Source organism: Erinaceus europaeus, chromosome 19 (genome assembly GCF_950295315.1).
Source record: "Erinaceus europaeus chromosome 19, mEriEur2.1, whole genome shotgun sequence".
In the NCBI taxonomy this organism is placed as follows: Eukaryota; Metazoa; Chordata; class Mammalia; order Eulipotyphla; family Erinaceidae; genus Erinaceus; species Erinaceus europaeus.
The window spans coordinates 38,536,693-38,562,481 of record NC_080180.1 but is presented as its reverse complement, the minus strand read 5'-3'; the positions used below and the strand labels follow the sequence as shown (position 1 = coordinate 38,562,481).

The 25,789-nt window shown below is 41.6% G+C and overlaps 1 long non-coding RNA gene across 1 annotated transcript; it reads right to left on the bottom strand.

Annotated features, from left to right (window-relative positions):
* Positions 1-16,445: 16,445 nt before the first annotated feature.
* On the bottom strand, positions 16,446-22,395 carry LOC132534638 (uncharacterized). Its single transcript, XR_009546365.1, has 2 exons — positions 21,930-22,395; positions 16,446-17,311 (listed from the first exon to the last, which is right to left on the bottom strand). It is a non-coding gene; the product is annotated as an uncharacterized LOC132534638 (long non-coding RNA).
* Positions 22,396-25,789: the final 3,394 nt, after the last annotated feature.

Genomic DNA, 25,789 nt, shown 5'->3' with positions numbered 1-25,789 from the left:
GAAACAGGTGGGAGTATAGATTGAACTGTCAATGCCCATGTTCAGTGGGGAAGCAATTACAAAAGCCAGACCTTCAACCTTCTTCATCCCACATACTCACAGAGGGTTAAAGAGTAGGAAAGCTGTCAGTGGAAGGGATGGTATGCGGAGGTCTGGTGGTGGGAACTGTGTGAAGCTGTACCCCTCTTATCCTATGGTTTTGTCAATGTTTTTTTTTTAATAAATAAAAATTAAAAGAAAAACATTTCTTTCATTGTAGTTGTTGTTTGTTTTGTTTTGTTTTGTTTTTCAACATTGATTGAAGGTAGTTCAGTAAAACTAATCCTCATAAAAAATAAGAACAAACCTATCTGCATTAAAAAAATGAAATCAACTTGGTGCAAAGTGCAAGGACTGGCACAACGATCCCAGTTTCAACCTCCCTGGCTCCCCTCCTGCCAGGGGCATCGCTACACTAGCAGTGAAGCAGGCCTGTAGGTGTCTGTCTTTCTCTTCCCCTCTCTGTCTTCCCCTCCTCTCTCGATTTCTCTCTGTGCTATCCAACAACAGCAGCAATAACAACAACAACAACAATGATAACACGGTCAACAAACAGGAAAAAACAGCCTCCAGGAGTAGTGGATTTACAGTGCAGGCACTGATCCCCAGCAATCACCTTGGAGGCGATATACATATGAAATCACACTATTACAATATAGTAGTCAGTAAGACACAAGTGATTTTTTGAAGAATCCTCCGAGATCAAAGGAATGTATATAAAATGTTGACTTCAGGGCTGGAGAGCGAGCACAGGGATTATGTGGAAGCCTTTCAGGCCTGGCAATAAGTTTTCAGGTTCAGCCTGAAGAACAAGAGCTAAGTATTGCTCTCGGAGTAAAACAAATGTTAACTTCCATGCTCACTTCAGTAACACTTGTACTAAAACTGAATAAAACAGAGATGGTTCACATGGCTCCTGATAAGGATCATGGCAAACTCATGAAGCATTCCATTAAAAAAATGAAATATTGACCTCAATTGAGATATCATCAGTGTTCCCACTATATTGTCCGGCACCACTGAGCTGGGCTTTCTCAACATCTTCAGGGCCTATTGGAAGTGCCACTGTCAGTGATATGAGCCAGTGGGGCTTGTCACAGGCCTTCAGTCTTCTAGCTGTCTGTGCACTGTATTTCTTTTTTTAATTTCTTTATTGGGGAATTAATGTTTTACATTCAACAGTAAGTACAATAGTTTGTACATGCATAGCATTCCCCAGTTTCCCATATAACAATACAACCCCCACTAGGTCCTCTGAATCCTTCTTGGACCTGTATTCTCCCCACCCTCCCACCCCAGAGTCTTTTACTTTGGTGCAATACGCCAATTCCATTTCAGGTTCTACTTCTGTTTTCTTTTCTGATCTTATTTTTCAACTTCTGCCTGAGAGTGAGATCATCCCATACTCATCCTTATATTTCTGATTTATTTACCTCAACATGAATTTTTCAAGGTCCATCCAAGATCGGCTGAAAATGGTGAAGTCACCATTTTTTACAGCTGAGTAGTATTCCATTGTGTATATGTACCACAACTTGCTCAGCCACTCATCTGTTGTTGGACACCTGGGTTGCTTCCAGGTTTTGGCTATTACAAATTGTGCTGCCAAGAACATATGTGTACACAGATCTTTTTGGATGGATATGTTGGGTTCCCTAGGATATATCCCCAGGAGAGGAATTGCAGGATCATAGGGTAGGTCCGTGTCTAGCCTTCTGAGAGTTCTCCACAGAGGTTGGACCAAATGACATTCCCACCAGCAGTGCAGGAGGGTTCCTTTGATGCCACACCCTCTCAAGCATTTGCTGCTGTTACCTTTTCTGATTTATGACATTCTCACAGGAGTGAAGTGGTATTTCATTGTTGTCTTTATTTGCATTTCTCTGACAATCAAAGACTTGGAGCATTTTTTCATGTGTTTCTCAACCTTTTGTATCTCTTCTGTGGTGAATATTCTGTCCATGTCCTCCCCCCATTTTTGGATGTGGTTATTTGTTGTCTTGTTGTTGAGTCTGGCAAGCTCTTTATATATGTTTGTCATTAACCTCTTGCCTGATGTATGGCATGTATATTCTGTGAGGGGTCTCCTGGTTTGGGTAGTGATTTCTTTTGCTGTGAAGAAGCTTTTTAGTTTGATGTAGTCCCATAGGTTTATATTTGCCTTAGTCTTCTTTGTAATTGGATTTGTTTCATTGAAAATGTCTTTAAAATTTATGCACAAAAGAGTTCTGCCAATATTTTCTTCTAAGTATTTGATAGTTTGTGGTCTAACGTCCACGTCCTTGACCCACTTGGAATTTACTTTTGTATTTAGTGAAATACAGTGGTTCAGTTTCATTCTTCTGCATGTTTCAACCCATTGTTTCCAACACCATTTGTTGAAGAGACTCTGCTTTCCCCATTGAATAGTCTTAGCCCCTTTGTCAAAGATTAGATGTCTATAGGTGTGGTGGCTCACTTCTAGGCTCTCAATTCTATTCCACTGGTCAGTGTGTCTATTCATGTTCCAGTACCAAGCAGTTTTGATGACAATGGCCCTGTAATACAGTTTGAGATCTGGGAGTGTGAGGCCTCCAGTTCTGTTCTTTTTTCTCAAGATTGTTTTGGCAATTCTAGGTCTTTTCTGGTTCCAGATAAACATTTGTAGCATTTTTTCTATTCTCCTAAAAAACGTGCTTGGGATCTAGATGGGGATAGCATTAAATTTGTAGATGGCTCTGGGTAGTATATTCATTTTGACGATGTTAATTCTACCAACCCATGAACATGGGATATCTTTCCACTTCTTTGTCTCTTTTTCAATTTCTTTGAGTAGTGACTCATAATTTTCAGTATACAAGTCTTTCAATTCTTTGGTTAGGTTTACTCCTAGATATTTTATTGTTTTTGTTGCTATAGTAAAAGGAATTGATTTCTGGATATCAATTTCTTCTAACTTAGTGTTTGCATAGAGGAATGCCACTGACTTTTGAATGTTAATTTTGTAACCTGACACCTTACTGTATTTCCTGATGATTTCCAAAAGCTTCTTGCTGGGTTCCTTAGGTTTTTCTGTGTATACTATAATGTCATCTGTAAATAGGGAGAGTTTGACTTCTTCTCTTCCAATGTGCCCCAGTATTTTAAAAGCATGTCAGATTTTTTTTCTACTGTCCTGAATTGTCCTAGTTGAATTTTATAACTTCTCAGGTTTTTAGTCAAATACTTTTTCTCAGTTTCCCTCTGATGTGACATGGGTACTATGGGTACATGTCACTAGATACATCACATTAATTATTCATTTTCCTAGGCTGGGGAGATAGCATAATGGTTATGCAAAACAGTCAATCCACTTTTGTGGCCTTGGAAGAGCTACAACAGTTTCCAGTTTCCAATGGAAGGAATATGGACACAGAACTCTGGTGGTTAGGAACAGTATGGAATCATACCCCTATTCTCTCATAATACTGTTTTAAGAAATATTAAATCACTACTAAAAAAACTAAACTATCAATGTGGATTTTTCATCTAAGTATGTAATTCTCATTTGTATGAGAGATTATAAATTGTCTGCACATGCATTCATTAGCTCTACATTTGTTGTGTATTGTTCCTTAAAAATTTTTATGCAAGCTTTATGCTCATAGATTTTTATAAAAGTTGATGCTAGAGTTTTGAATAAATAATTATCTGGTAAGTTTTAGTGCTTTGGAATCTGTATGCTAAGCCTCAATGGGCCTGTTCATTAAGGGCTGCCCCTGATGAATAAGACAAGTGTCCTCAGCTGCAGGGTCAGTGCCAGGTCTGCACTCAGCCCCCACAGCTCAGCACAGATGTATTGCGTTAGACAGCTGTAAACAGGTGAAGCTCAGCTAAGAATTCGTTGTACTGTTCACAGGACAGTCAGTGCCCACTTCCTGTGAGGGAGAGAAAACATCTGTGCAGGGCAAAGAACATATGAAGCCAGGCAGGCTAGTTAGCATTATGGTTATACAAAGAGACTCTCTTGACTAAGGCTGTGAAGTCACAGGTTCAATTCCCCATACCACTAAAAGCAAGAGCTGATCAGTGCTCTGGGATTTAAGAAAAGAAAAAAAAAGTGTTAATATCATCATCTTCTCCCACCCCACACTTGAGACAGGCATTGATCTCTTCTCCCCAGGATTCACCTCCACTCAAATCAACGCACAGGGTGTTACACTGAACTGAGAGAAAGTGTTGGGACAGTGTTCCCAGGATCTGTAAAATTACTATTATTTCTCCTATACTTGAGTTTACTGGAGAGACCACTTGTGCTCAAATCAAGTGCTAATGAGGCTTGAGGTTAAAGAAAATGTTGTCTGTCCTCTGAGGTGAATCTCAGGCTCTGCAGAGAATAGAAGCCAGGAAGTGACTGCAGGGACCTCCGGTGCCCACTAATTCCCCTCTTCCTCTTGACGTAGACTAGTGACTCTGGTCTGTTAAGAAAGGTGTGTGGGGTGGATTTGCTGGGTTGGTTCTGAAGTATGTCTCTGTGCAGAATTTGTGAGGCAGTCTGGAAGATAATCTGGTGTCAGCTAGACAGAGACATGTATAGCCACCATGTAGGTGGGGTTCGGGATGCAAGTTCCAGAGTGAGGAACAAGGAGAGCTTGTTTGGCCTGGGGCTGAAAGAGGGCTCTGGATTGATTAGATTTTCCTAACACAACAATGATGGTGATCTGCCTTAATCCTCTCTATGCCTTTTAGACTGACTTGGAAATGAGTAGAATTGAAATAAGTGTGTGCTTGAGGCAAATTTTCTTTCTCACCATGGAAATGTTAGAGATTCCCAGGATACCTCCTTCCCTTCATAGCCTACAGGTGTTGACAGAGCTTCTAGAGGATTTTGAAGTTATTTTTCACTAAGACTTGAGAATAATTCCCTGTGGTCCAGAAAGTGGCTGAGTAGATAAAGCCTTGGACTCTCAAGCATGAGTTTTTGAGTTTGATTTCTGACATTGCAGACGCCTGGGATGTGCTCTCATACATTTTGCTTATTTATAAATATGTGTTTATTCAAAAGGATCAGGTTTATTTATCCCATCTTGCCTGCTTTTTCAAACAATTCTGTTAGTTACTGGCAGGGCAAGAGTCTCTGGGTTGCTGTGAGGGGCTGCTACAAATCAAAGAAAGTAAATGACCCGTCAGGTGTCTAATCAGCAGAAATGCAAATACCTTGGAGATGGCTGCCTCCACAAGCTGCCAAGACCTGAACATGGTGACACAGGACAAGAGGCAAAGCACCATTAATATTAGTTCTGAGATTTCTCCCAGCTGACATGGAGCACCTTAAGGACTGAAATTCTGTTAGCCCTAGGAGAAGGAACTCTGCTTGAGATCAGATGAGATTGGGCAGAACTGGGGGAAAAATCACATCGCTGTTAAGCCAAAAAGAAAAGAATGACTGTGATTATCTAACTCACAGGCAGGTGTTATGATACCAGAAAAGAGAACAACAAATTAAAGGTTGAAGTGGGTTTGATGTATTTCCCCAAAGCAAGAGACTTTGGAAAGAAGGGAGGGGAGAAGTTTGGTAGTCCTGGTATCACCAATTACACTATTTCCTAGACGATTTCTCTAGACCTTTGAAAGTACCAATTCAGAGATCTTAGAAATATCTTTGAATGGGAATTATTTGAGTTCTGGGCCCATCATGTCTGTTTCTGCCAAGATCACAAATAAATGCTTCTCCCCATTGTTACTGGTCATGTTTATCAGGAACAATAAAATGGACCCCTTTGCGGGTCCCCCTATAGGACTTTGCCCTCAACTTGGATCAACAATGGTAGAGAATGGTCCATCCTCCAAAGGGAGGATGGACAGCATACTCTATGTTACACCTGAGGAAGATGGGTTGATATTGACATGCCTTGGAACGTTGCTACTCATGATCACAGAAAGTGAGCTCAGATCTACAGGGATGCTGAGGTCACATAGGCCCCATAAGCTAAATATGGGCCCCAGGCCAAATCCAATTGATGGGGTTTATAGTCAACAATATTTATACACCTTTCCCATATTAGGGAACTACTCTCTTCCCTGATCCAGCTTTCTGTCCCTTTTCCAGCCATGACATCATCTGCCCAGACAATAAGTTGGATTCACCTGCATATTAGATATCAGACTCAGGAAAACAACAACAAAATAGTATAGTCACAGGCACTTTGGAATATAACTAAAATATGCCTACTAACTATCTACAAAATGGAGGATCCCCCAACACTTCATTTGCACTATTCTAGCCTTTAGGTTCATGATTGTTCAATAATTTGTTTGGCTTTGTATGTTAACTCTCTTTTCAGCCACCAGGTTCCAGATGCTAGTATGATGCTGACCAGACTTCCCTAGACAGAGGACCCCACCAATGTCTCCTGGAACTCCGCTTCCCCAGAGCTCCACCCTACTAGGGAAAGAGAGAGGTGGGCTGGGAGTATGGATCAACCTCTCAACACCCATGTTCATCAGGAGAGCAATTCAGAAGTCAGACCTTCCACCTTCTGCATCTCCCAATGACCTTGGATTCATACTCCCAGAGGGATAAAGAATGGCAAAGCTATCAGGGGAGGGGATGGGATAAGGAGAGCTGGTGGTGGGAATTGTGTGGTGTTGTACCCCTTTTATCCTATGGTTTTGTTAATGTCTCTTTTTTATAAATAAATAAATAAAGAAAGAAATATCTTTGAATTTTCCTAAATTTAACCTCAGAATTATCCAACAGCAAGATCTCTTAATACTAGTAATCAATATTGTCACTGAGTTGGGTGACGACACCATGGGTCACCCCACAGAACATCATGCCTGAGCCTCCAGAGGCTCCTGCTCCAATGCCCAGTGCTACCACTGGCCAGGGCTCTCAGCACTCTGGGTAAACAGTATAAATACAAGGAAGCTGAGGAAAGGATGTCACTGCTCTGCGACTCCTTGTATCTAGGTCTCTCAAATATTTCCTCTTCATTCTCCCTACAAGGCCACATCATTTCAAGGGGCTGGAGTGGTGTGTGTGCGTGCGTGCATGTGTGTGTGTGTCTGTGTGTTGGGGCTGCGGGTTTGCTTTTATGAGTCCTGACAGGCTGAAATGTGATATGGAGTGACTTCTGACTCTTGTTAATCCATTTACCAAGAATCAGTTGTAAAGGAAAGAAATAGACTAGCATTCAGGTAATTTAGCTGTCTGACCCAAATTGAAGCTGTGCCACATCCCTTCATCTGCAGTGTCTGCTTCTCTTTGAATTTGTTTTGAGTGAAGGCGTGAAAAGTACAGAGAAATGCCCACTCTTGCATCACCTACTGTAGGAGTGGCAGATTTCTAGGGCAGTTCCCGACCCCCAGAGAGAATGCTGATGACAAGAATAAATACACAATAAAGAAATAGAAATGACGAATGAATTTGTGTATCACCTCTGTGTGCCCAAATAACCCTATGTAACAATTGACTGTTTACTTCACGTCACATTCAAGTAAGAGCTTATAAGAGCTTAAGTAGAGGATACACAATAGGTAGTCCACAAAAACTAAATTGCTTACCATGGAGTGTGAACTGACATGTGTGTGTTGAAAACAAATTCTTGTTCATCTTCTTTTTTTAAGTCAGAGAACTAGCTTATGGTGGTGTGGAGGATAGAACTTGAAACCTTGGAGTGTCAGGTATGAGAGTCTCTGCATAACCATTATGCTACCTATCTCCACCCTTTAATGTAAATTATTTACTTATTATCTATATTTTTACTTTTTAAAATGTATTTATGTATTCATGAGAAAGAGAGGAGGAGAAGAGAAAGAACTCAGGACCTCATGCTTAAGAATCTAATTCTTATCCACTGTGCTACCTCCCAGACTACTATATTTTTACTTTTTTTTTTTAATGTTGGAATGCAAGTTACTTTAATAATATTTTTACTTTTCACCAGAGCACTTCTCAGCTCTGGCTCATACTGTCAGTGGGGATCAAAATGGGCCTTGCTGGAGTATGGATCCACCTGTCAATGCCCATGTCTATTAAGGAAGTAATTTCAGAAACCAGACCTTCTACCTTCTGCACCACATAAAGATGTTTGGCCCATAATCCCAGAGGGATAAAAATAGGGAATCTTCCAATGAAGGGGATGGAATATGGAAATTCTGGTGGTGGGAACTGTACCCTCTTCTCTCATAATATTCATGTTCATTATTAAGTTACACATACAAACACACAAAAAAAAGTAAAGAGAAAAGGCAATGGGCCTTTGGAGCTGTAGGCATGAAAATTTCCTTGCAAAACCTCTCTGTTATCTCCCAATTCCTGGGAAAAAAAATCTTATTTGATTCTATCAGGAACAACAAACAAGCCCTTGGCCTGAACAAGGTTGTGCCCAGAATTATCATCTGAAGTGCTAATCTGGGGAGGTCCGCCATCCCTCCAAAACCATAGAGCAGTGGGAGAGACCCTCTCAGAGCTGTGTGTGCAATATTCACTTTGCTCTAACGTGGAAGATACAAGTTATGTACAAATCAGGAACAGGTGTAGAAAGGGGGACTGTGTAGGATACATGAGAACCACTCTAGTTATGGAATTGCAATTTTTCATACTCACATCCGAGCATAGCTAAAATACCTTCAATTTCTTTCCCTTCCAGTTTATTTTATTCACTAAGGGAGATGAAACTGGAGAACCAGACTCACCCAAGCAATGGTGGGGCCCAAACTCAGGAGCCAGTGTTGATGAGGCAAGGGGTTTCTCTACTTTGCCTGCTGAGAGGCTGTAAGCACCTCATTGTTATAAAAGTTTACATACAGCACTAGTCACAATGAAGAAAAGGGAAAACTGTGGTACAGGATGTGGTGCAGTCAATAAAGCTTTGGATTCAAAAGTATGATGTCCAGAGTTCAATACCCGGCATCACATGTACCAGAGGGATGGCTGGTTCTTTCTCTCCCTCCTCCTATCTACCTCATTAATAAATAGTTTTTTTTTATTTTAAAAAGAAGGAAGTTAAAAAGAACAACAAAAATTTACTGCATGATTACATGAATTTTAATTGTTTTTTTATTTATTGATTGGAGGATAAAGGGTTTACAGTCCACAGTAAAATGCAATAGTTTGTACATGCCTAACACATAAATTTTAACTTTTATTAGCACAAAGCATGATGTGATTGAATGTAGGTTTCAGCATGAGCAATTTTCCTGTACAGAGTTGTAAGTTTTCATACAGGCAGTTTTTCTAGATGAGACATTTAAACAATTCAGAACAAGAATCCAAACCCATAGTACAGCATTCTAAAGATCAGCTAGTCCACAGAGGGAGAGAGGAATGGAATCTGGTCCCACACAGAAATAAGGCTTCAGTGAGTGGGAAAATGTCTCCTGGAAAGAATGGAGGTGGGAGTTGTCACTCAAGTTGTAGAAGGAAATCTGCCCAAGCTCCCAGTCCAGGTAAACTCCAATGCCTCTGGGCTTTCTCTTCAAAGTCAGAACAACAGGACGGGCACCTCCTGCCACATAGTCTCCATCTTGCAGGTGAATGGTCCAGCGCCTGTTCTGACCAGACCTTGGCTGCTGCTGCCGCCTGCTGGACGGGGAGTGGCTACACAGCCCTATGGCCCAGCTGGGCTTGTCATTCACCTGCACCTCCCAGTAATGGCGGCCAGCATGGAATTCTTGGGAGCCCAGGACTTCCAGATCAAAGGGAATCCTCTGCTCTCTCTGGAGAACTTTACTCCTTCTCTTCCTCAGTGTCACAGATCGCTTGTCCTTGGACACGCACAGATGAGGATCTGCGGTATGTGGATCTAGGGTCACCTCTGCTCAGAATTTCTGTTGAATCTTCTCCAGGGCTGATTCCAGTGGAGGCAGATGATATAACTCCCTCCGTAGCTGGGAGAAGCACACAGCTGGGACCTCTCGCTCTCATAGATATGATGAATCTTCTTGACCTCACTCAGAAGCTTCATGTCTGGCATCACACATCTCTCAGAAACTTCCTGGAGCTGAGCCTTGGTGGTGCAGATGTGGTCTTTAAAGTCAGTGATATTTATCTTAATTCTCTGCAGAAGCTCTTTCTCTTCTTGAGCTAGTCTGGATAGAGCTGCCTCTTGCTGTCTGTCCACAAATTCTTTCAAGTTCTCTATACCAGAGTCTAACTTGGACTTGTGTTTAAGTATTTGGTCTCTCAGCTCCTGGAACTTTCTGTCTTCCCTCTCTTCCACTTTCTGTAATTTCCGTAAGTCCTCTCTCAAGAGTGTGATGGAATCATTTGTCTTGTGTCTGTAATAAGAAGCAGCCTCCTCCAGAGACCTTACATGGTGTCTCTGTTGGTCATGGGGCTCAACACAGTCAGGACAGAGCACCTCCAAGTCATCCTCACAGAAGAGACTCAGCACCTGGCTGTGCCTCTCACACAGGCTCTCCTCTTGTGGACTCACCTCCTTGCTTCCGTTGTCCATGAGCTGAATGAAATCCACTATATTTGCCAGCTTCCTGTTGGCAGTCCAGTGCCTCTTCTGACATAGGTGCCGGCACACAGGGCAAGAGAAAGTATCCTGAGGACCCTCCCAGCACTGTTGGATGCAGGAATAACAGAAGCTGTGCCCACACTCAATGGTGGCAGGTTCTTTCATACAGGTCAAGAGATGGGGCAGTTGAACTCTGCTTTCATGGCTGGCAGAACTCCAGATGCCTCCATTGGGTGAGAAGGACACGCTGCTTTTCTTCAACAACTTTGGGTCTGAGGTTTCACTTGAGTGGCAAGAGGCAGTGTCAGGCCTCTTTGCTCAGTACCCCTGGGATGGAAGCACAGCTACTACTGAACTACGAGCACAGTGGCCCCAAGTACAGAAGTTGGTGGCCAAGATTTCTACTCAATGCCAGAAGCTCTGTTTCAGTCAGTTTGTTACCTCAGATAGCTGCTAGAATATTAAGTTCAGTTTAGGGATTTGATTGCAGGCAGTCAGTCCTCCAAAGTAGCCACTGCACCTGAAGGAGAGAGATCAAAGATATAACAATGCTTTGGGTTTGTTTCAGCCTGCTCACTCTCCAATTGAGGGAATCAGTGGAGCTTCTCTTCTCCTCCCAAGCCATCTCTGCACATACCAACTACACGAGATGGGACTAGGTCTGTGGAAAGTAAATGAGCTCTGGTACTTGATCCTCAGAGGCTCAGTGAAATCTTCCACACTAATCTACACCCTGGAGCCATTTCCACCCACATCAACTACACAAGATGGGACTAGGTCTGAGGAAAACAAATGAGCTTTGGTACATGAAATCTCCTATGGGAATGTACACCCTGGACACCCTAGAGTCTCGGGGAAATGATGGGTGCCCAAAGTTTCCACAGCCTCCTTACCTGTGCTGGTGACTCTTCTGTCTTCAAGGCAGGTCTCTGGCAGGTTCCTGAGCTGTGTTCCACAGGCTGGAGTGATGAGGCAGTCTGGAACTGAAGTGTGCTCTCTTTGTATTTCACCAGAGTATTTATGTGTAACCATTGGGTGGAGCTTGACACCCACCTTCAGTAGCTATTGGCTCAGCATCAGGGTGTGTGCATGGCTGGCTTGAGATTGAGAGGGTTATGACCTTGGTTGTGGGAGGGATTCATTCCCCTTTATGGGATCAGGCCTCCCTGTAGCTAAGGAGATTTACATAATACACCTTTGCATTTCTCCATAATCCACTCAATGCCCCTTAACACATTACTTTCTTTGATAGTATATGATATGATTAGGTCTCCCTGCGGCTATGGAGATCTACACAATCTTGTGGGCTTAGACACCTGAGAACCTTGTGCAGGTGGCCTGCCATAACCCCTTATGAGACCATCAGCTTCTAGGCCAGTCTTCATGATGCTTCTCCACACCACAATCCTGAAGGCACAAAGACCTTTCCAGTCACCTCTCAGGTGCCCAGGTATAGTTGGTCCAATGCTACAATTATTTGAATTTGATAAACAGAGATGAAATATGAGCTTAAAATGCCTATGTCAGGGAATCAACATGGGACCAATACACATGTTCCCACTTAAATGATAAACTACAGGTTAATTTGATATTATCTATAGCTGAGATGGACAGTGTGCTGTTGTGTGTCTGTGTTATTTTCCACATGCCATGACATTTTCGCCTGATGATCAGACTGAGTCGTCGTGAAGACACTTAGAGCACAGTTTCTTCTTGTTGAATAAATGTGCAATCAGCATAGATAAGAAAGAGAGAGAGAAAGAGAGAAAGTGAGAGAGATCTACCTAATCTCACTGTTGCCTTAACTGGGTTGAAATATGCAGAATGAAACTGAACCACTTTATCTCACCAGAAGCAAAAGTCAACTCCAAATGAATCACGGCCCTGGATGGTGAGCAGAAACTATCAAATACTTAAAGGAAATCTTGGTGGACCACTTCCCATCTAAATATCAAGGGCATCTGTGATAATTCAAACCCAATTGCAAGGAAGACAAAATCAAAAGCAAATCAATGGGACTGTATCAAATTGAAAAGCTTTTGCACAGCAAATGAAACCATCCCCCAAACAAAGAGACCCCTCACAGGATGAGCAAAGATCTTTTTACAAGCCATACATCAGACAAGAGGCTACTAACCAAAATATATAAAGAGTTCACTAATGTCAGCTTCTAAATAGCAAATGACCCAATCCAAAAGTGGAGGGAGCATAACATCAGATAATTCACTTCTGCTTCTAGCGTTTGCCCTTCTTCCGTAGCCAGTCAACAGCGTCAGGTTGAGCCTGATGTAAAGTTTCGAGACCTCCTTTGAATCTGGAGAGGTGGCAATCGTTGACTATGTGGGTCATAGTCTGTCTGTAGCCGCAGGGGGAGTTCAGGTCGTCTCTGGCTCCCCAGCGATGGAACATAGCGGCGCACTGGCCTACAGAAGAAAGACGAAAGGCCAACAGACATATGAAAATTTGCTCCAGATCACTGGTTGTCAGAGTAATGCAAATAAAGATAACAATGAAATACCACCTTATCCCTGTGAGAAGCTCATACATCAAAAATCCACAGCATCAACAGATGCTGGAGAGGTTGTGGGCACAAAGGAAACCCCCAGCCCTGCTGTAGGGAAGGTAAATTGGTTGAACCCTTGTGGAGAGCAGTCTGGAGAACCTTAGCCGGTCTTGAAGCTGACTTTCCTTATGACCCAGTAATTCCTCTCTTAGGGCTATATCCTAAGGATTCAATCAAAGCCATCTAAAAAGATACATGTAGCTATGTTTGTAGCAGCACAATTTGTAATAGCTCAAACCTGGAAGCAATCCAGGTGTCCAACAACAGATGAAAGCCTTAATCCCCTCAGTGCCCTTGAACAGCACTTTTATTAGGACAACAGAAACAATGAACCTGTGCGGAGAATTTGCTTTCTTCCCAGAATGTCTAGCTTGATCCAAATGAGCTCTTTTTACAGTCTTTCAGTCTTCAGAGTGGCCTAGCCATCTTTCAAAGTAGTTCCGTACACCTGATCATTTTTTATATCCAGGTTTCCTCTGTCAGTGTCATTTGCTTCCACATACAACTTGGTGTGTCCTTTTTATTTTTGAAACGTGTGGTTTGAGTGAATTTAGGAGAATCAATTAAACAACAGCCAGAATTCAATTTATTGGAAGCTCAGTCTATCCATATTGAAAAATCTAAAAGCTATAATTGGAAGATTCCCTCATTTAAACAACAACAACAACAACAAAAATCTAACAAAAACAAAACAAACAAACACTGCTAGAAAGACAAGGCTGTAACTACATCTGTCTTTCTTTGCTAACCTCCCAGAGGCCACTATCCAGACAATTCAAGTATTTCAAGCTATTCGAAGTCATCACAAACCATGGCCTCCAAACTGGCTAGAGAGCCTCTGTGTCTGTATAATTGTACTTAAACTATTACTCAGCTTTTCCCAATGCATATGCCTCTAAACTCCAGTGAGTTAGACATTTGCATTTTATTTTGCATTTTAAGTAGCAAAAGTATTAAGATGAGTTTTAATATAGATCTATGTTAGATGGATGTGTAGCTCTCAACTTTATTGAAAGATTTAATTACAGAAGGTAGGGAGAAAGAGTGGGAGATGGATAGGGAGACTCAGAATTCAGGACGTGAGGTACTGAGGACTGGACTCAGAACCTCACTCTTGGAAGTGTTGTGTTCTCCCAGTGAACCCCTACAAGGGAACTATAGGGAATATACTCATTATTGTCCGAAATGAAGCCCATGTTCTTAATTGTATATAGAATATGAATATTACAATAATCAAAAGTCATTTTTTTCAAAGAGTTCTGGAAATTTTCACTTTATTTAAATATATACTAATGCGATAAGATAGAAAGGGATAGAGATATATGGAGAGAGAGAGAGAAAAGGGGGGGAGATGAAGGGATTCAGAATTAAGTTTTCCCAGGATTATTACTGTGGATTCCCACCGCTAGTATTTTTTAATTTCCAGAGCCATATATTTTTCCTTCCTTATTCTTTTCTTTTTCCTTCCTATATCAAACTGAGTATCAGACTTTCTCTGTAAACATCTCAGTGAAAATCTTAGGAAATGTTATTTTTCTTACTTTTCATTCTTAATTCCTATATACTGTGTGTTGATTTATTTATTAGCTCTTTCATTGTGCAAATACATACTTTTTTCACTTTCAATGAAAAAGGTGGCAAAATATCCAGCAAATTAAAAAAATACATTATATTTATTGATTGATTGGATAGAGACCGTCAGAAATTGAAAGGGGAGGGAGGGATAGAGAGGTGAGAGACAGAGAGACACACCTGCAGCACTGCTTCACCACTTGTGAAGCTTTCCCTCTGCAGGAGGGGACTGAGTAGTGGAACCCAGGTCCTTGCGCATTGTAACATATGCGCTCCAGCAGGTGCTTCGCCACCGGCCCCCAAACCCAACTAATTAATTCTAAGATAAGAGTAATTCAGAAAACATAATCTATAAAAGAGCGAGATCACAGCTCCAGGGAGTGCCCAGTGCCATAGCTCTTCTCCATGCAGTGAGCGGTCAGCTGGGGGTTACAAAGCAATGCGGGTACCCTTACTACCAGGGAGTCAACTCTTTGTCCTTGGAATTTTATAAACCAAAAAGGAATGAGATCTCAGGTCTAAAATATAAAGATTAAATTATCAATCCTTCTGTTAAATTAATTTTTTCTTCAAAATAGGAAAAACTTTTTTTTTCAAGCAAAGCCTTATAAAAATTATTTTCTTCAGGCTAGAACACAACTTTTTTTTCCCTTCTGGTTCACTGAATATGGTACTAAGAAAAATAATTTCTAAGCCAATATGTGATTAATGTCATGCAAATGCCTGAAAACAGGAAGAAATTGAGCAATCTCTTCTTTTTCGTTTTTAAAAATTTTATTTATAAAAAAGAAACATTGGCAAAACCATAGGATAAGAAAGGTACAACTCCACACAATTCCCACCACCAATCTCTTCTTTTTCTTAATCTCTTTGAAACAGAAGTGAACCTGGGCTGGAGAGAGAGCATCATGTTTATGCAAATGACTTTCATGCCTGAGGGCCTGAGTTTCCAGGCTCAATACCCAGCACCACCAGAAGCCAGAGCATGTGCCTGAATGCTCCAAGCTTTGTGTCTGAGAGCTGGGACCACAGTTGAAACCAGCACAGACTAAATCATGGAATTCATGGAGTCATGCTTAGGTTTTGGCGTCTTTCATTCTCTCTGATAGAAAACTACAACTGGGGGCAGGGTGATGGGGCACCTGGCTGAGCGCACATGTTACAATGCACAGGAAGCCCGTTTCAGCCCCCTTCCCCACCTTCAGAGGGAAAGCTTTACGAGTGGTGAAGCAGGGATGCAGGTGTTTCTCTGTCTTTCTCCCTTTCTATCACTGCCCCTTCCTCTTGATTTCTGGTTGTCTCTATCCAATAAACAAAGAAATAAAAAAAAAAAGAAAAGAAAGAAGAAAACCACAACTGAAAGTCGGCATTAGCACAGTGGATTAAGCGCACATGGCGCGTAGCGTAAGGTTAGGCATAAGGATCCTGGTTCGAGCACCTGGCTCCGCACCTGAGGGGAGTTGCTTCATAGGTGGTGAATCAGGTCTGTAGGTGTCTATCTTTCTCTCTCCCTCTTGGTCTTCCCCCTCCTCACTCCACTTCTCTGTCCTATCTAACAACAATGACATCAATAACAACAACAATAACTACAACAACATCAACAAAGGGCAACAAAGGGGAAAATAAATAAGTAAATAAATAGAAAGAAAAAAACAGGCTAGGGGTATTGATGAGATTGCCAATGCTCATATCGAGTAGTGAAGCAATCACACACACACAAAAAAAAAAAAAAAAAGAAGAAGAAAAAGAGAAAAGAAAAAGAAAACCATAACTGAGGGAGAATGGAAGTTGACGGCATGCTTATTGTTAGCGAGCATAAATCAAACCACCATCCACTGTAAGGAAGCAAAGATGTTTATTGACGAATTGCAATCCGGGCCGAGATGGTGACTGGTGTTAGTCTACCAAGCTCGACCCCGAACAGGGCTCAAACCATACAATTTATAGGAATTCAGACTACACTCAGGGAGGGGGAGCACATCACCTTATCAACCTACATCCAATAACAGGCTATAGCAAACACAAGATCCAATCATTTCAAACTTAGCAAAAGCATGATCCATTCAAAGCAAAGCGCGGGCTAGTTTCAAATATAGTAAGATCACACAACCAATAGAATTCAACCAGGCACATCCTCCTGCCATCGGCTATGACCACCCATCCGGTAGACAGCACACCACAAAGTCTGTTCAAAGGTCCTGATAAGACTTGTCCCCATGTAGGGTCCTTCAAACAATGGGTGGCCTTCACTGATGAGGTCCTGATAAGGCTTGTCCCCAGGCAGGGTCCTTCGAACAATGGGTGGCCTTAACTGATTAGGTCCTGTTTATTCAAGGGGGAAGGGGCAAGGAATTTTCCACCTCATACTACAAGCAACTCATACTAAAAGCACTTAACAAACAACTGCATAAAAAGGGAATTTCAAGGCTACTGCCTTTTACATTCCCCACTTGTCTTAGCCGAGAATCAAATCTTTGATTCATCTTCATCTTTTTTTTCTTTTGGGTCAGTGGTATCAGCAACTGTCCTCTTCAAAGGAGTGTGATGAATCTAGTGGCACTTTCCGGCAACCTTTGCAGCAGTTGGTGTACTCAGGATCACAATATAAGGTCTTTCTCACTGGGTGTGCCTTGTGGAGCAGGCAGCAGGTGACAGGGTCCTTCCCAAAGGCTTGTAGCACAGCATTCTAATTGTCCTGCAATATAGGCTGGAGATCTGTAAGAACTTGGTAACAGTTGTGGGATAGATCAGAGACAAGAGCATCACAGATCATGACAGCAGCAGTCTGCCAAAAACCATTTCAAAGGGAGACAGTTTGTTTACAATGGGAGACAGTGTACTCTCAGAAGGGCCTGAGCCAGGAGCGATACCCATCCCCTGCCAGTTTCAAGGGTTAATTTAGTTAAAGTCTCCTTTAAGGTCTAATTTATCTCTCTACCTGCCCAGGGATATGGGGCTCGTTAGCATAATGAAATTTCCAATTTGTTCCCATTTCTCGGGCCACTAACCGAGACACAAAAACAGTGAATGTCTGTTTACCAGAACCAATGGTGAGAGGGAACTCTCCACCTGGGCACTGTTTTATCTAAAATTTTCTTGCTCACTATCTATGCCCCCTCAGACTTTATTGGTTAAACCTCTACCCAACTTGATATCAGCAACTACTTATACCCAAAAGTCTCTGATTTTACTTCTGTAAAATCTATTTAGTCTCTAGTCCTAATCTCTTGCCCATCTTATTTCTCCTTACTGTATCCAGGGTCCTTTGGAAGCAGGGAGCCTAGTAGAATCAATGTCAAGGCTGGCTCTGCTTGTTGTGTAGCTGCACAAGTGGCTTCATCTGCCCTCTAGTTTCTTATCTGATGTCCGGAACAATGGGTCACGGCTGCTTCTTGCAGGGTCCATGCGGCCTCCAGTAGGTTCTTTTGCTGGATCATCTTCCCGGTGGGAGTCAGGAATCTTCTCTCCCCACATGCTCCATGCACACGCCATGTAGCAAAGGCATACCTCTTGGCAGTCATGCTTTTGTAGGGAGCCTCAGGATCCGTCTCCAACATCAGGGTGGCAGGGTTCAGGCCAGTGGCAGCACTGAATTTCACTCATGGCTGGTCTAGGAACAGAACTTGGTAGCAGGTTAGGTGGGCATTGGACTTGCCCCAGTGATGGCTTGTCTGCTTTCCTTACCAGCTGTGCCACAGGTGCTATTGTCCTCAGGCATTTTGTCCATCCAGCAACTACAGGGTCCAATATTTGACAAATAGGCAACAGGTCTGTGCCATGGCCCAAGTTTTTGGGTCAGCACTCCCCGGCTTATGCCTTTAAGTTCATCCACAAGCAGTCTAAATGGCTTGTTGATAAAACAGCCTTTCTTCCAGTGTCCTTTTTCTTTGCAGTAACATCACTGATCTTTCTCTACCCTTAGCCCCCAATTTTCTGACTTTCCTTTTCCTTCTGGGCACTGCCCCAACTTTCTCTTTCTTTCTTTCTTTCTTTCTTTCTTTCTTCCTTTCTTTCTTTCCAAAGTCTAATGTCAAAACATTTACCAACTTCTTAAAAACCCTCTGAGCAATCTCTCAGCTTTTCTTTAAAATCTTTCTGTCTTCTGTAACTTTTTTTCTAACACCTGGGGCAGATTTGAGCAACAAAAGGCCAAATTTAGTGTCATTCTATTTACCTTAGAGAAATCTGTGGGCCATTTTACTGCCTCTTGGAGACCCCCTAAGAGAACCTGGCAGTATGATTGAAGGGGTATCACTGCCGTACTCTTACATTTGTAACCAGTAAGACATACACAAAACCAGATTAAGAGTTTACCAAAACTGACAATCTAATGACCAGAATTTGCCTATACATCTCTATGTAATTTTAGAAGGTCTTTTTAACAAACAGATATACCAGTATAGTATATAAAGTCAATATCTAATGTGTTGACATAATAAAATGATCACCATTTTTTAGCATTATTTTAAACTGCTTGGACAATTTAAGCACAATATCAAAACAGTTTTTGTTAAGATCTTTACTCATCACAAAGCTATCATGAATAAGTGTAGATATAAAACTCTTAATAGATTTTACCCCTTAGAACTCTAATATGGCAACTTAAAGGGCTAAAATAAACCTCATAACTTAAATATTCAAAATAATAATTTTGTTAAATCAGGATTTGCCAAATCAAATCTTCTATCAGACCAAAAATACCATTTGTCAAGAATAAATCTCTGACAGTGTCTTAAAACAAACCAGATAATTTTTAAAAGCAGAAAGATATAAAGAGGAAAACCAGAGCAAAAGCCTCAGGCTAGAAAATCATTAATATAACCACTGTGTTATTTTTCACTCACCTAAGCCAGTTCTACTTCTTTAGTTGAGAAGGTATTTTAAAATGTTTACATGTCAATAACCTTTCTGCCATTTTTCACACAAGAGATAGAGACACATCTTCAGTGTGTGATACCTAACTTGAGAGACTCTGTTTGAATTTTAAAGAGCATACATTTAAAAGTTATTTTTTTAACCTACTGTAGCAATTTCTATGACCAGGATCTCTAAACCAAATTCAGTTTAACTAAATTTTTCCTTAAACTTTAAACAAACTAATTACTTAGAGAGTTAACACATACTAGTGACTTCTCAAAGCATTTTCAATGTCAGACAAATGCCAAATTTGCTGTGGACCAATATCTATAAAATAGATAATTTGCATATCAATTTGGAGAAGATGAATTGTCACATTAAATACTTAAGACTTTAAATCTTTAGCTGTCTTAGCAAATGAATTTTTACCCTTATATTACCACATAAGAACTGTATTGAGAACTCTTTTTTAAAGAACTTTGATAAGAATGCAGCTTTAAAGTTACTTACACTTTTAACCTTAAGATTAACATTTTTAGGCCACAAAAACAAACCTAAAACACACATATAAACATGTAAGACATCTCATAGCCACCTTTTTATCATTTATATATCTGGGCTGATTGCTTAGGGGAAAAGAGCAGCTTTTAACCAGTACAGACACATCTTAGCAACATACCTGGTCAAACACAAATTTAGATCTGCACTCACACAATTTTTCAAGATGAAACATCTCACATTTATATACTAAGATTTTTCTTTTATCCAATAGCTCCTAGGACAACCTTAACTAGCCCTAAATAAACAAAGAGGAAGAAACAAATTCTTTCAGCTTCTCTCCACGAGGAGCCCAAGAGGACCAAGGACAGTTTTCAGACAGCTCCAGTCAGCTCCAGGGGCATGGGTAAAGCCACACACATGCTAGCACTATCACCCATCTGCACCCATGGGCCCGTCCCAGGTCACGGCCACACCGAGGCAGGGCGGGGTGTCGCCCCTGCACTAGAGCTGCTGCCTGGCCCAGCTCCAGGCCCCTGCTGTGACCAGCCAGCCTGACTCCTGTGAGGGCGGGGTGGCACCCTCAGGGTCCTGCCTGGACTAGCCTGAGGACATGGTTCTGCTACTCAGGCTTAAAAGAGAGACAAAGACAAGGCAAAATTCAGCTGGCAACTTCACGCCGGAACCAAATCTGGTCCCGTCGCTCTGAGATGATTTCTTAATGTTGACCAAAAAGACACAGGGACACAAAAAAGCACAGAAACACATCTTACATCGAAGGTGAGCCTCTCTGAGGAACAAAAAGTCATGAGTTTATATTTATGCACTCCTACCCCCAAACTATGAGTAACCAGGTCCAGTGGGGTAGATGCCACCTGGCCCATTCCTGCAAAGTGAAAGTAAGTGAACACGAAACACAGACTGACAAACAGACAAGACACACACAGACAGACAAGCGCGCTTAACAAATGTCCAGACAATACCTAACACCCCAGATTTCACGGGTTCTTTTTATACTCTTTCTTACAGCCAGCTGGCACACCATTTTCTCATTCTCACACACTTTTTCCCTATCAACCCAAAGGGTGTCCACTTGGGACCTTCTTCCCTTTTTAGGTTGCAAGACGTTTTTATTAATGGAGACTCCAGTTTTTCTAAAATTTTTTAACCTTTAACCTCCTGTGGTACCGTAACACAAAATAAGGGAAGGAGACAAACAAAAAGACAAACCGCAAATGCTGCGAGACCAACAAGGAAGATTGTAAGTGGGGAAAAGGAACTGACATCTGACGGATGTCAGGCACACAACGATGCTCGCCTGGCCGGGCCCCTCGCGGGACCTTAAGGGGTCTTAGCTTAGGGGTGACCGTATGATCCCCGGTCTAGGTCTCAACTACATTGAGAACCCCCACTTAGCTGAAACGACCCCACGGACACGCAGGTTAGAGCCCACTCAAGCCCCGTAGCTTTTCAGGCCGTGAGGCACATAACATTCACACACACGCAGCAGACCATCCATTCAGTCAAGATTGGGCAATTACCATTCCAGCCGCCGCTACTAAGGAATGTTGCCAGTTAGGCCTTCAGGAGTCACCGGAGAGTAGCTCCGGCCAGACCCCCTCAATTGCACTAACAGGCTCAGCCTTTTCGCGAATTGCCAAAGTGAGGAGGGTGAAGGAGACAAACACAGAGTGGCCACGAGAGACAGTTCGGAAGCGGACCCTGTTCCAGATCCTTAGGGGACCCTGTCTCAGGTCCCGGGGCGGACCCTGTTCCAGATCCTTACCCCAGCAGCCTGGGAGTCGTCACTCCCCAGCGCTGCAGTCTGGGATTTTAACGCGGCGTCCCGCAATCCACAGACCCCCAGGCCCCGCGGGGACTTACACAAAAATCAAGCTTGACTCACTGATCCTCCGGAGGTGCAGAGCTGGAAAAGAAATGGTACCATGCAAAATTCAGGCCTGACTTACCGGCGCCGGGCAGGACTTCCAAGGCCTCCGAGGGTCCGGACCCAGGATGGGGTGTCCTCAGGAATACCCGTCTGAGGGATCTCGCTGGAGCCTCCAAATGTTAGCGAGCATAAATCAAACCACCATCCACTGTAAGGAAGCAAAGATGTTTATTGACGAATTGCAATCCGGGCCGAGATGGTGACTGGTGTTAGTCTACCAAACTCGACCCTGAACAGGGCTCAAACCATACAATTTATAGGAATTCAGACTACACTCAGGGAGAGGGAGCACATCACCTTATCAACCTACATCCAATAACAGGCTATAGCAAACACAAGATCCAATCATTTCAAACTTAGCAAAAAGCGGGGTCCATATAAAGCAAAGCGCGGGCTATTTTCAAATATAGTAAGATCACACAACCAATAGAATTCAACCAGGCAGGGTCGCCACATCCTCCTGCCATCGGCTATGACCACCCATCTGGTAGGCAGCACACCACAAAGTCTGTTCAAAGGTCCTGATAAGGCTTGTCCCCATGTAGGGTCCTTCGAACAATGGGTGGCCTTCACTGATGAGGTCCTGATAAGGCTTGTCCCCAGGCAGGGTCCTTCGAACAATGGGTGGCCTTCACTGATTAGGTCCTGCTTATTCAAGGGGGAAGGGGCAAGGAATTTTCCACCTCATACTACAAGCAACTCATACTAAAAGCACTTAACAGACAACTGCATAAAAAGGGAATTTCAAGGCTACTGCCTTTTACACTTATAACATTGGATATGAAAGCAGGTTCTGAGTTCAATCCTAGTATTACATGTGACAGACTAATGCTCTGCTTCTTATACTGCATCCATCTTTCTCTGATGTTAATACATATTTTTGAAATTATGCTTAAAGTTAAGTTAAGGTGGGAGTTCAGCATAAGAGCACATGACTCACTCCTAGGCATGAGTTTGAATCCTATTTCCCATTAACATAGAAAGAAAAAGTGACTACTTAAGGGATAAATCTTTGTAGTACTTTTTTTTTTTTTTTTTTTTTTACAGAATTTGATACAGACAGTTTGGGAAAACAAATATATGAGGGAATAAAATTATATTGTAATAAGATTCTTATTTTATCATGTGGTATATTACTTCATGTAAACAGTAGAAAGTTAAAGAGAAATGCCATAAGCCTAACAAGTACTTCTAGAGTGTGTCACACAGACACACACAAAAAAACCACCTAATGAGACTAAAGAAATAATAAAACAAAATAAATCCATTGGAAAGGGAGATATATAGGGCAAATATAAAAGAATTACTAAAATGGTAGGTCCTAAAGCAAATCTGGTGTGGGTGGTGGAGAAGCTGGATGAGTACACCTGGTACAAAGTGTAAGAACCTGGGTTCAAGCCACCAGCCCCCATGTGTAGGGGGAAAGCTTCACAAGTAGTGAAACAGGGCTGCAGGTATCTCACTATCTCACCCTTCCTCTCTGTTTCTGTCTGTCTCTGTCAATAAATAAATAAAGATAATTAGAAAATAAAAGCTAACACATGTAATATCTCTATTTTCCTTAGGGGAAGCTTATAAAGCAATAGGAAAATAAGGAGGTCTGGAGGTGGTATAGGGGATTAAGGGTTGGAATTTCAAGCAAGTTTCCTAAATTCAGTCCACAGCATCACATGTGGCAGAGTGATGTCACAGGTTCCTCTTCATCCTCCCCACGCCCCATCCCCTCCTCTTCCTCTTTCTGTTCCTTCTCTTTCTGTCTTACCACCACCACCCATTTCCTTCATGAAAAATATTTATTAAAATAATCAAAGATTTTCAGATTTGAAAAACTGAAGGACTGTCTATATGTGATACATAATTAACCCAGTTTGTATATAAACATTTTATTAACATACATGATTAGGAAAACTACTTGATTTTAACATAGAGATAAAATAAAAGGCTTCAGCTACATCATTATCAGATGTAGTTTAAGCATAAGGATGTGTCTTCTTCTGCTGTATTATGAGCAAGAAGAGCAAGGTTATCAGAGACAAAAAGAATGAAAGATACTGTCTATGATAATCTTAAATGGATGTGAACCTAAATAGGAAGTTTCCAAGTGTGTGTTCACTTCTTAGAAGCTTGCCAGAATGGTTAATGGGCTAGTGCCCCGCTTTGCCATCTGGTGACCTGACTTTAACTTGGGGCCCACTGGATTGGAAGAAGCCTCTGTTCCATGGTCTATTTGGCTCTCTCCCTCTTTGCTAGTTTGTCTATAAGGGAAAAAAAGTGGCAACCTAGGGCATTGGAGTCCAGGTACTGACAGGAGATTTTAAATACAATACAGTACAATACAATACAATACAATACAATACAATACAATACAATACAATACAATACAATACAATACAACACAATACAATACAACACAACACAATACAATTAAATGAACCCCTTATGCAATACATTAAACCTAAATCCTCAACCATACATGAAATATTTAAAAGTCCTCACTTTCTGTCTCTTTACCACTAACATTATTGTTGGGGGTCAGTGTGCATGAGAAATCCACTCTCCTGAATGACGATTTTTGCTTTTATTTTGCCCTCTTCATTTTTGTTATGGCAGAGAGAAATTGAGAAGCAACAGCGAGAACAGAGAAGGAGAGACACACAGAGAGAGAATACCTGTCGCACTTGCCTCACCATTTATGAAGCTTCCCTCCTGAGGTGGGGTGTGAAGCCCCAAAATCAGGTCCTTGAACACGATCATTTATGCACTCAACCAGGTGCATGGCCACCCAGCCCCCAAGATTTTTCTCTTGAGTAAGTGACTCACCAAGTTGAAAATAAATCAGAAAGATAAAGGCATACTGAAAATACCTGTAGAACACAAGAAGAACGTGTTCTGTGATTTTTGACTAGTAAGAAACTAAACACATTGAAAATAATCACTATAGGGTCACCTACATAGCTGACTCGCTTCCATAGAGGGTTAAAGAATAGGAAAGCTATCAGAGAGGGGATGGGGTACAGAGTTCTCATGGTGGGAATTGTGTGAAGTTGTGCCCCACTTATCCTATGGTTTATTCAATGTTTCCTTTTTATAAATAAAAATTTAATTAAAAATATTAATCCTCCAATATGAAATAAACACACCAAAAGAATTGGCCCACGTTAATATCAAATACCAAACCACATTCCGGAAATCACAGAGAAAAATTTATCAGGATAAATACTCCAAAACCTATACCAAGGCTCAGCATTTTCAAATTTCAGAAAAGCCAAAGTGAAAAAATAAATCTTGGAAGTTGGGCGGTGGAGCAGCCGTTTAAGTGCACGTAGTGTGAAACACAAGGCCTGGCACAAGGATCCTTGTTCGAGCCCCCGGCTCTCCACCTGCAGGGCAGTCGCTTCACAGGTGGTGAAGCAAGTCTGTAGGTGTCTTTCTCTCTCCCTCTCTGTCTGTCTCTTCCCTCTCCATGTCTCTCTCTGTCCTATCCAATAACAGTGACATCAATAACAACAAAAATAACTAAAACAAGGAATCAACAATGGCAACAAAAGGGAATAAATAAATATTTAAAAAGAAATGAAAAGAAAAAAATCTTAAATTAAATCACATATTTAGAAAAAAATTAAGAGAGAAGCAGATATAGAATTAATATCTAGCTTCATATAAATCATGCAAGCAAAATAGAATAGAGAAAATGTTACAAATATTTTAACATTTCAAGAAATATTTTTTAAAAAAGTGAACACAGTGCAGGCCAGAAAGTAGGACCTGTATATAATGTAAACAGAAATGTGAAGTTTCCATAAAGACTTTCCATTTATTTTAAACTTGTTTAATACATTGAAAATAACATGCGTACCAAAAAAAAAAAAAAAAAAAAAG